At 60.2% G+C, this 9,728-nt stretch overlaps 1 protein-coding gene across 8 annotated transcripts in view; it reads right to left on the reverse strand.

Moving 5' to 3' along the window:
- Positions 1-9,675, reverse strand: part of DMTN (dematin actin binding protein) — a 35,061-nt gene extending 25,386 nt beyond the window's left edge. Inside the window, exon 1 of one of the 8 annotated variants that reach the window (XM_050801482.1) lies at positions 9,432-9,675. The gene's annotated coding sequence lies outside the window, so the exon portion shown is untranslated. Of the gene's footprint in view, positions 1-680; positions 997-1,512; positions 1,751-3,639; positions 3,802-9,431 lie in introns of those variants that run through there. The other 7 variants (XM_050801485.1, XM_050801479.1, XM_050801487.1 and 4 more) reach the window with 7 other exon arrangements.
- Between the last annotated feature and the right edge of the window lie 53 nt (positions 9,676-9,728).

Here is a 9,728-nt window from a genome sequence, read left to right on the forward strand (position 1 = left end):
GTCCCCCTGCTCAAGGCCTGCCCTCCCCTCTTCTCTTGATAACAACAAAACCGGGCCCAGATGCCCCCTCCTACCTCTCTGGCCCACCCAGAGACGCATCTGTGCAGCCATCTTCTCCTAGGTCTCTCTCTGGCTTGGTTTCTATGTTCCCTCTCCACTCTCCCTCTGAAGAGACCCCGCTTTCTGCTTTCTGCATCCTGCAGCCCCTCAGGCTGACTGCTCCCCCTCCATTTATAGCTGGTCCTGTTGTAAAAGCGGGACTGGCAGAGCTGGGGGAAATGCAGCCTCAATTCAGCTTTCTGGATCCTGGGGCCTCCCTGTTCCAGTCCCCACAACACCCAGGAGCTCTAGAAGAGGGATTCTGCACACATCCACCCACGGGTGGACAACTTCATCCAGGAGTCTGACATCTGACCACGGAGAGGCCGGCAGCACCACACAAGATGGACAGGTGGGCACAGGCAGAAGCACCTGCGCTGAAACTGTTGCAGGACTCATGCACGTGGGGAGACTCCAAATCCCTGTGTGCCAGCTCACGCCCCCACTCTCCCATCAAGGCCCCCTCACAGTGACACATGGTGCTGCCAACACCCGCTCGCACCCACCCACTGGTCCTGTCCCTGGCATCCATCCCAGAGTTGTGCACGTGTACAGCAACACACACAGAGCCCTCCACTTACCCAGCTCCGGAGGCCTTCCCTGGGCTCCCCATTCCCAGAGCCCAACTGCCTTCCTTGTCTTGGACCTGTCCCTGCTCCCCTGACTCTCACAACCAGGCAACCGGTCCCTGGAAGGGACACACTGGGTGTGTCTGCCCAAGATACGGAGCTGGGCCTGCTGGGCCCTGAGGGACAGAGCTAGGGAGGGGAGCCCCGGAACCCTGTGGGGGCTGCATGTCTGCTCAGCCCTGGCCCCCTTCAAGCATCCCAGCGGCGGGCACAGGGGGAGAACTGGGCTTGGGCCTGCAGCTGTGCCCTGCCACAGCCTCACTCTTCACTCAGCCCCACCCCAGCCTGGCCAGTCACTGGCTGGGAGCAGGCTCTCCTCCCACTCCCCCTAAAAAGCAGGCTCCAAACAAACAGCCCCAGGCCCCTAAATGTACTGCTCCAACCCCCAGAGCATGTGGAGTGGTTGCGGGGAGGCCAGCAAGCCAGTATTCAGCAGACAGGGAATGCTCCCCTGCCCACCCCGTGCCCCCACAGTCCATCCCTTCCACTGCTGGCCTGCTCAGCTAGGTGGGCCGGGCAGAGATGCTAACGAAGAGGGGATTGGGCTGGGAGCAGTTCTCATCCTTGGGATGAGAACACCCCAGGCCCTCTTCCCCAAATCAGAAGAAGGTTCCATTAGATCAGGCCCAGCTAGTCCCAGGGGCCGGCCCATCCTCCCACTGGACAGGGACCACCGTGGACTCCCCCCAGATACCCTGCCGCCACCCAAAGCCTGGCTCACCAGCAAGCGCTGTGGCCCACAGTGCCCACAGAGGGGAGAAGAGGCGGAGACCCTGCCACCTACCTCTTCCCAGACAGTGTGGACCAGACGCTCTGAGGCCACAGAGGCCCGAGAGGCGTAGGCCAGATCCAAGGGCTGCCACTTCCCCCAGGAGCCTAGGTAATAGGCGTCTCTTCCAGGAACCCAGCCGCGCTTCCCCGGAGCACAAATAACAGGAAAAAAGCCGGCTTGGGGTGGGTGGGTGGGCGGGGTGGGAGCTGGCGAAGGAGGGGAGCTGGTCTCGGTTGAGCGGTCTGATCTCCCCTCTGGGTCCCCACCCCCCTTGCCCCCACCCTGCTTCTCTGCAAGCCACGACCGCCTGGATCCCCCGGTGCTGGGGAGTCCTTGTCTGGGGGCGGGCGGGCAGGCTGCCGGCTCCCCCACGCCCTCCCCGCGCCCTCCCCACCTCCAGCTGATAGCGTGTGGCTGGCGAGGGTGTGTGTGTGTGGATGTGCGCGCTCTTCCACCAACGCTGCAGCTCAATCCATTTCAAACAAGAGGAGCATTAACCTAGCGTCATGACGAAGCAGAATCAGCCAGCACTGTCCTCTCCCTTTCCCACACCCCAGTCTGCAGCACTCACACTCACACACACCTACATGCACCCAGAGTCCCTCAGCCTCCTCCTAAACAGCCAGAGTTCAAGTTGCTGTGGGCAGTGGGTAGGGGGAGGGGGCTACTGATGACCCAGGGGGACAACGCCTGGTTTCTCCAGGCACCTGCACCTCCTACCCTATTTATGACCACCCCACCATCTGACAGCAGCAACTGAGGCTTCTGGGGCCCAGCCTCTCGAGGTGGGGGTGCAGGCACAGGCCAGAATTGGTTACCCAAGGATGAGCTCTCTCCTGGGAGGGCAGAATGGAGGGATGCAACCAGGTTCTCAGTACTGAGATGTGGGCTGGCCCCTTGGTAACCTGAATCCCCTGGGAACTCCAATGGGATGCGGCAGAGAGAGAGAAGGACCCCATCTCTCCCTAGGGCGGCTTCATGAAAAACGAGCTTCCTGCCCGGTAACCCCCGGGTCCCGCACAGAATTTACAGGCACGTGCCTTCCCTGTCTCTAGCAAAGCCTCAACCATCCCAGGAGCCTGTCATTGGCCTTTCGGGCCCCCTGGGCAGGACAGGGAAGGGCAACAAGCCTTGCCCTTGACCCTCGCCCTGGCCCCAGCATCCTCTCCACCTCCACACCGCAGACTTGCCTACCTAGGCAGCCCTCACCGTTGCCCTGGCAACCCTGCCCACAGCCGGTCAGCTGATGGTATCAGCTGTTGTTGGGGAAATCTAGAATCTGGGGAGGGGGCTCTGGGGTGTCTGAATGGAGAAGCACAGAGGGAGGGGCTTGAGGGAAGAGGCCAGGAGGGGACAGAATGTATCTGGCTGGTGGGGACAGAGAGGACAGTAACCTGAGGGATGGGCTCCAGAGAGAAGGGAGGAAGGAGGGAGGCAGGTGGCTGAGAAGGAAGACAGAACACAGGCTGAGCTGCTGCAGCCGGGTGGGGGTGGCTGTGAAGGTATAGAGAAAACCTGGGGGTGGGGGATGAAGCACGGGATCCGTGGAACTGCGGAGAAAAAGGCCAGGAGAGTGATGTGGGAGGGGGCATACCTTTAATGTGGCAGGAAGGGGCACAGCCTTGGAGGAGGAGCCACCCCGGCCATTGCTCCACAACCAACCCGGCCTCAACCCAGCCTCTCGGCTTTCTGTACCTTCAACCCCACCCTTACTTCCCTGTAATCAGGGGCTGAGAGTCAGAGGGGAAGCCCCAGCCCCACTCCAGCCCTAGATGATCTCTCGGTCCCTCCAGCTGACCAGGAACCGGGGGCTTTGACACCTCAGCCCTTTAGGATTCCTGATCCCTGCCGCACCCGACCTGGGTTCCTCCCCTGCCGCTGCCCCTCCCCCACCAGGCCCCACCCCAGGAGAGCTGTCTTCTGGTGCGAGGGTCCCCAGAGGTAGAGCTGAAGTGAGCTGATGCCAGGAAGGACACTGTGGCCAGGGGCCTGGAACGAGGTGGGTGATGAGGAATGTGTAGGACCGCTGGGCCTGGGAGGAGGGGTGCCTCCTCCTATCGAAACCAGCACATGTAGGGCCGAGTCGGGGGAGTCAAGGGGAAAGGGCGGAGGGGAAAAGGAGGGGAGGGTGCTCGGTACCTTCAAGGGCCCAGGGCGTGGGGCAGGAGCGCAGCAGCCTCCTCGGTGACATACACCTCCATCCCTCCGCGCATCTCCTCTCCGCCTCCCGTTGCCAAGACAACCTGCCGGCAGCTCAGGCCTGGCTCAGCTGCGGCGGCAGGGAGGGGGGAGGAGGAAGCTGTGGCTCCCGCTGCCTCTTCCTCAGAGATGGAGGGAGGGGGCCTGAGGGTGTGTCCTCAGTGCTGGCACTGGGGGTTAGGGGACAGCTTCAGGAGCTAGGGTGCCCAGTGAACCCCACCAAGTGCCCCATCCCCCCACTTCCCTTCATAAGGCTCTAGAATTGGCTCTAGGGGTGACCTCAGGAGAACCCTAATTCAGGGCCGGAGAGCAGGCCAGTCTTGAAGAGTGTGCAGCACTGGGGAGAGTCCCCACTCCAGGAAGCCCAGTGTGGAGCTCGGGACGGTGACAGACAGCAAGGCAGGGACAGTCCTTGTGCTGAAGGGCCAGAGGGGTTGCTCCAGCAGGGTGCAGAGGCCCCTGGGCGCTGGCTGCACTGGGCACTTGGCTGCGGGCCCCACACCTCTGCCGTCTCTACGTGAGCACCTTCACCTGGTCCCAAACCCTCTCTCATTCCACTGAGAAAAGTCAGGGCACGGGACAGCTCTCTTCCAATCCCTCAAGGCCCCATTCCCACTGTCCCCCACCACGCCCGAGTCTCACATTCTATCGGAATGTCTCTCCATGGGTGGGGCGGGCGGGCCACCTTGGGCAGGAAGAGTGATCAGCCCAGCCAGGCCTGGACCCAAGGGGATTGCAGAGTGAGAGCTCCCTCTGTCGACCTGAGGAGTGGTAACTGCCAAGGTCATTTTGCTGCCAGGGATTTGGGCACTGTGTGTGTGTGTGTGTGTGTGTGTATTGGTGCTGGGCCTTCAGAGGGGCGGCAAGGGGACCCTTCTCACCCATGCCATCCTCTGCCCCCACCTCATCACTGTCCTTGTCCCATGGAAAGACTGACTCTGCCTCCAGCCTCCTCCCCCTGGGAAGGCCTCTGACCCCTCAAGGCCGACTGAACTGTACTCCCCCATGGCTTGTCTGAAAGGGGAGGTTCTCCCCTTGAAAGCTGGCAACACTGAACAACAGGTGCCTGTTGGCTCGGGCCCCAGGCGGGTGGGTTTCCTCAGCTCTGCTCCGTACCCAGCAGGCAGGCGGTGGCTGCCAGGGCTCTCGTACCTTTGGAAGTTCAGGAGTTCTCAAGACCTTGAGGATGGGCGCTTGTGTCCACAACACGGGGCCAGGGTTCCTGTGTCTCTCAGGCAGGGGGGTCCCAGGCCCCCTGACGCCCCATTCTTGGCTCCTTTCCCCACAAGGTCACTGGTGCCAGATGTCCTGGGCGGACTCCGGCCCTGCTGCCTCCTCCCTCCCCCAGGCCCTCTCGATAGGCTTCTCTGTCCACGTCTGGTCTGTTTCACTCCAGTGCCCCCTGGCCCCACCCCACACACCAACCTGCTGGGCGGGGGAGCTATGTAAATATTAACTTCTGGAGAGGTAGAGACAGGGCACCTGGATACTCAGGGAGGAGGGAAAGGGTGACAGAGACCTGAAGAAAAAGAAGGATGAGGGCCCCAAAGTCACCATTCTCATCAGAGATTGGGAGCCATGTGCCCGTGCCTCCGGGCATTGGACTCGGCTGCCCGGACCCCAGAGCCTCCATCCTCCAGCATGCTGCCACCAGACCACTGCATTGGGCCCCCGCAAAGCCCCTCACCATCTCCTCCCCGCCACAGCATAAGGACCAAACTCTTTATCATTTGATCCAATCACTTCCTGCCACTTCTCTACACAAATTTCAGCTCCAGCCAGGTAGACAGACTGTTCCCCTTCCCCAGAGGACACCTCCCATTTCCCCACCTTGATTCTCATGCCTGTTTTTCCTCTCATCATTTTCCGCTCTGTGCATATTTTCTGCACTGAAATCATGCAAACCCCAGGCCTTCCACAAAGCTCCCGCAAGCACCCCGGCCTCTGCTCTCTCCTGCCCCAGAACCCACGATGCATGGGCAGGGGAGGGAGTGGAGAACCTGGCATGCAAAGTGTGGAAGCCAGGCAGAATCTAGAGTGCAGTGCTCACTAGCTGCGAGACCGTGAATGGCCTGGCATCTCTGAGTGTGAACTCATCCACATGTGCTACATGGGAACATCTCACCGCCCTAAAGAAGGAGTGCAAGCAAATGTGCCCTGAATGTGGCCTAGCACATCTCCTGAGCTCGGTACATATTAGTTTCCTTATTTCCAATAATTCTTGTCTCCGCTTTACGTCTTTGGGGACGTACGAAAAACAAACAAAAAAAGTTGCTTTGTTATGTCATGTGTAAAAGAAGGATTTCCAAAAGTCCCATCAAAGAACAAATAATTGCCTTTTTATGGGTTTATCCCTCCAATTAAATTTCAAGTGCCTTGAGAGCTCTATCTTGTCTCTCTTTTTTATTAACGGAAGGATTAGCACAGGGCTTGAATGTTGTGGCAGAAAAATAAACACTGGGACTAACTGCTTAAGCCCCGGCCCCACCCACGTCTGCCAAAGAAGGTGGGAGAAGGCAGGATTCCGGCCTCTCTCCTGCCTCCGCCTAGAGGGACGGTGGGGTGTTGGGATAATGACTTCTTTCTGGGGCTTCAGGTGGTGTATTTCCTCAATAAACATTTACCCTGTGAACATACTGTGCTGGGCAGTCAGGGAGGAAAAGATGGACTATTTCTACATCTGGGGCACTTGCTATTTAGCGGAATCATGACAAGTACATACATCATGACAGTTCTAGACTAGCTGTGACATGTACCATAAGGCAAGGGCAAGTGAATGGCTGGCAAGACCAGTGGTAGTGGAGACAGTTGCTCCTCCCCGGGTAGTGCCAAGAGCCTATGGAGCAGAGAAGGAGCCTGCGGTCTGGGGTGTGTGTGTGTGTGTGTGTGTGTGTGTGTGTGTGTGTGTGTGTGTGTGTGCACGCGCGCGCGCGCGCGCGCTACAGCAGGACACGACAGGTGGCAGGAACCCTTTGAATGAGGATGGGGACATGCTTGCTTGATAGAGTTCCAGTTTTCCAGCATTCTTAAAGGGTAGTTGTGGGGCTAGGGCCGAACAGGGAGACTGGACAGGGCTGGATAGGAGTCTTAAAGATGACGCTAAGGAGTTTGGCCGGGATAGTGTGGGCTGGGTAGAGCTGTGGTTGTGGTAGAGAAGGTAAGTGGAGCAAACTCGGATGTACTGGAGTAGAGGGCGGTGTTGGGAGGCACAGAGATGATGTAGGGAGCGAGCAGAGATTTAGACAGATCCCAGTGAGGTCTGGCCACGGTGCAGAGCCCCAGAGTTTGGGAGGGAGCAGTCACGCGCAAGGAGGGCAAGGCAGCGGTGGCTGAGATGCTGAGGTTGCTCAGAGAGGCAGCTGGCAGACGGAGAGCAGAGTGGGAGGGAATCTTGGGGAAGGGTCCTCTGTGAGGAGCTGGGAAAGAGAAGCCAGGCAGGCCAGCCAAGGGCAGGCCGAGGGGGGTGGGGTGTGGCTCGAGGAGAAACGGTTCTTTACCATGGCAAGCGCTTGACGCTGAAGACACTGAGGACTGAGGCAAGGCTTTCGGCTTGGTCCCTGGAAAGTCACTGTCTCAGCATCAGAGGGACAGGGTTGAATAGACTGATGTAAGTGGAACCAGTTTGTGTGGCCTAAAGAGTGAGTGATGTCTCCCTCTGATGACCTGCTTGGCTCCCCTCTGCCTCATCAGGCTGTTTGGAGGACGGGACGGAGAAAGGGGAGGTCAATTTGTGAGCCATTCTTAGTGAGAGTTCTTGGTAATCCCAAACTGGCGTGAGATTTGAGGCACTGGTGGCCGCTGCTGCCACCTCCATCCACCTGGTCACATACTCCCCTAAAGGGATTCATGTTTCCCCAACAGCAAGGGGCTATTAGCAATTAGCCCCCTGTGGCTACTTCATGCTCACACCTGCATAGACCCGGGCAGTCAGAGGCAAGCAGGGTTGCTGAAGCCAGGTGTGGTCTGAGGACCTGGGGGAAGTCTCCTTCCTCCCCACCGCCTAGATGTGCATGTTCAAAGAGTCCATTTGAAGTGCCATCATTAGGGATCTATTCTTTTGGCTTCTTCCTTTTAGCATCTTCGAAGTCACCACTAGTTCAGGGGGAATGAGCTGAACAGACTTCCAGAGCCTGAAGAGCCACCTGGGGCATGGCAGCGCCTGGACACTGGGCAGAGGCGCCGAGAGGTGTGGTGAGGAGAAGGCTCAGAGTCCAGCCAGGGACCCAGGGACCCAGCGCCCCAGGGCGAGAGCAGGCGCTGGACACCTCGGGGATGGGGTGGGATGAGGGCACTCCCTGGGACAGCACAGGCCTCCAGAGCGGCCCTCCCTCTCCGTTCTCTGTCCCTCCCTGCCAGGTCTCACCTCAAAAAGCAAGAAAGAAAACAGTGAAGGCTTTCTGGAGCCAGCCCCCAGAGGCCTGTCGGTACTGGGGAGGTCAAAGAGAGGGAGGGAGGGGCCGGAGAAAGGCCGAGAAGAAAGCAGAGGCAAGACAAAGGGCCCCGTCCACCTTTGAAGCCGTCTCTAACCCGAGCGAGGGAGGGGCGGGGGTGGGCCGGAGAGCCCGGCTAGCGGGGAGGCAGTCTAGTTTTAAAGAATGTCTCAAATTCCTGCGGAAATCAGAGGGATTGTAAGAGGCCCCCTCCCCAACACACCTCCTTCCCAGCCTCCTCCCCAGCCACCCCACAAAGTCCAGTCCTCTACACCTGGGGGGCCCCCAACCCTTTGTCCTCAAGTAATTGCTGGGTGTTTCCCCCGTTAAGTCCCATTGAACTCGCCAGTTATCAGCTGTGGCTCCAGACCACCCTCCCAACACACATCCCAGAAAACTACCCCCAACACGGCGCGGTCTTCACTGGGATTAAGGCTCTTTGTGATGGGGGAGAGAAAAAAGTAACCTGGTGAAAAGCAATTATGACGAGCAGTAGGGAGAATGTCTGTCCCAGGGCCGGGGACCTCCCTCTTGGCTGCCGCTGTCCCCACCTTCTAAATTGCCCCGTGGTGGGGGTGTCAGACTCTGCGCCAGCCCTCGCCATCAACTAGGACTGTAGCTGCACCCACCTCCCATTTTCACTGGACCAGGGCCCTTCCCCACTTCCTCTTTCCTTATTTTTAGGCCATTCTAGGGAGCAGAGAGAAGGGATGTGTTTCATCCTTCTCTCTCCATAATGCCCCTCCTCAAGGTACTCTCAGAAGGAAGAGGGAGGGGAGGGGGTACATCCTCATAAGAGAGGGCTCAGTGAGGGAACGGGAAACGAGGCTGGGGGTCATCCTCAGAAGAGAGGGCTCAGTGAGGGTAGGGGAAACTGAGGCTGGGGCCCCAACCCCAGAAGAGAGGGCTCGCTGACGGTGTTCCCCCTGAAGAGCTGACCTGTTGGGGTGGGGGGGGTGGTCCCTGCGAGGAAGGACCTCCCCCTCGACAAGATTAAAAGCCAACGCACTGAAGAGGCGGGTTTTATCGCCCCCGAGTTCCACTCCCCACACGCACACCTGGAGGCCCCTGGGAAAGCCCACCGGAGAAGCTGGGGTGGGGGCAGGGCCGCCCCTTCCTCCCTGCCCCTCTGTCCCCCTCCCCCCCAGGCCATCCGGGCCCGGCCGCAGCCTCTAATTGAGATTTGCCCTCAGGTGTGGCCCCCGCCCCGGCCCCGCGGGGACCCGGGAGGACAGGGGACGCCTTCTCGCCCCCTCCCCCTTCCGGCCGCCCAGCCCCACTCCCCGCCCCCGCCCTCCTCACCGGAAAAAAAGCAATTTCGCTGCCTGAGGAGGCTCCTGGCGTCCGCGGGCCGCCCGGGCCTCGCCGGGCTCCGCAGGGCCCTCGCCCGCGTCTCGGGCCTGGGGCCCGGCTGGATGCACGTCCCGGCCCCGGCCCCTCTCGGGGCTTGGGTTTTCTTCCCCAACAGGTAGCACGGGCCGCGCCGCGCGAGCCCAGGAAACCCGAGCCCGCGCCAGGGAGGGGCCGCCCGCCCTGGACCGCCCGCCTCCCGCGGGGCCGAGCCCGCCGCCTCCCGGGGGCCCCAGCGCTGCGGGCCGC

Source organism: Macaca thibetana, chromosome 8, assembly GCF_024542745.1.
Source record: "Macaca thibetana thibetana isolate TM-01 chromosome 8, ASM2454274v1, whole genome shotgun sequence".
Taxonomy (NCBI): domain Eukaryota; kingdom Metazoa; phylum Chordata; class Mammalia; order Primates; family Cercopithecidae; genus Macaca; species Macaca thibetana.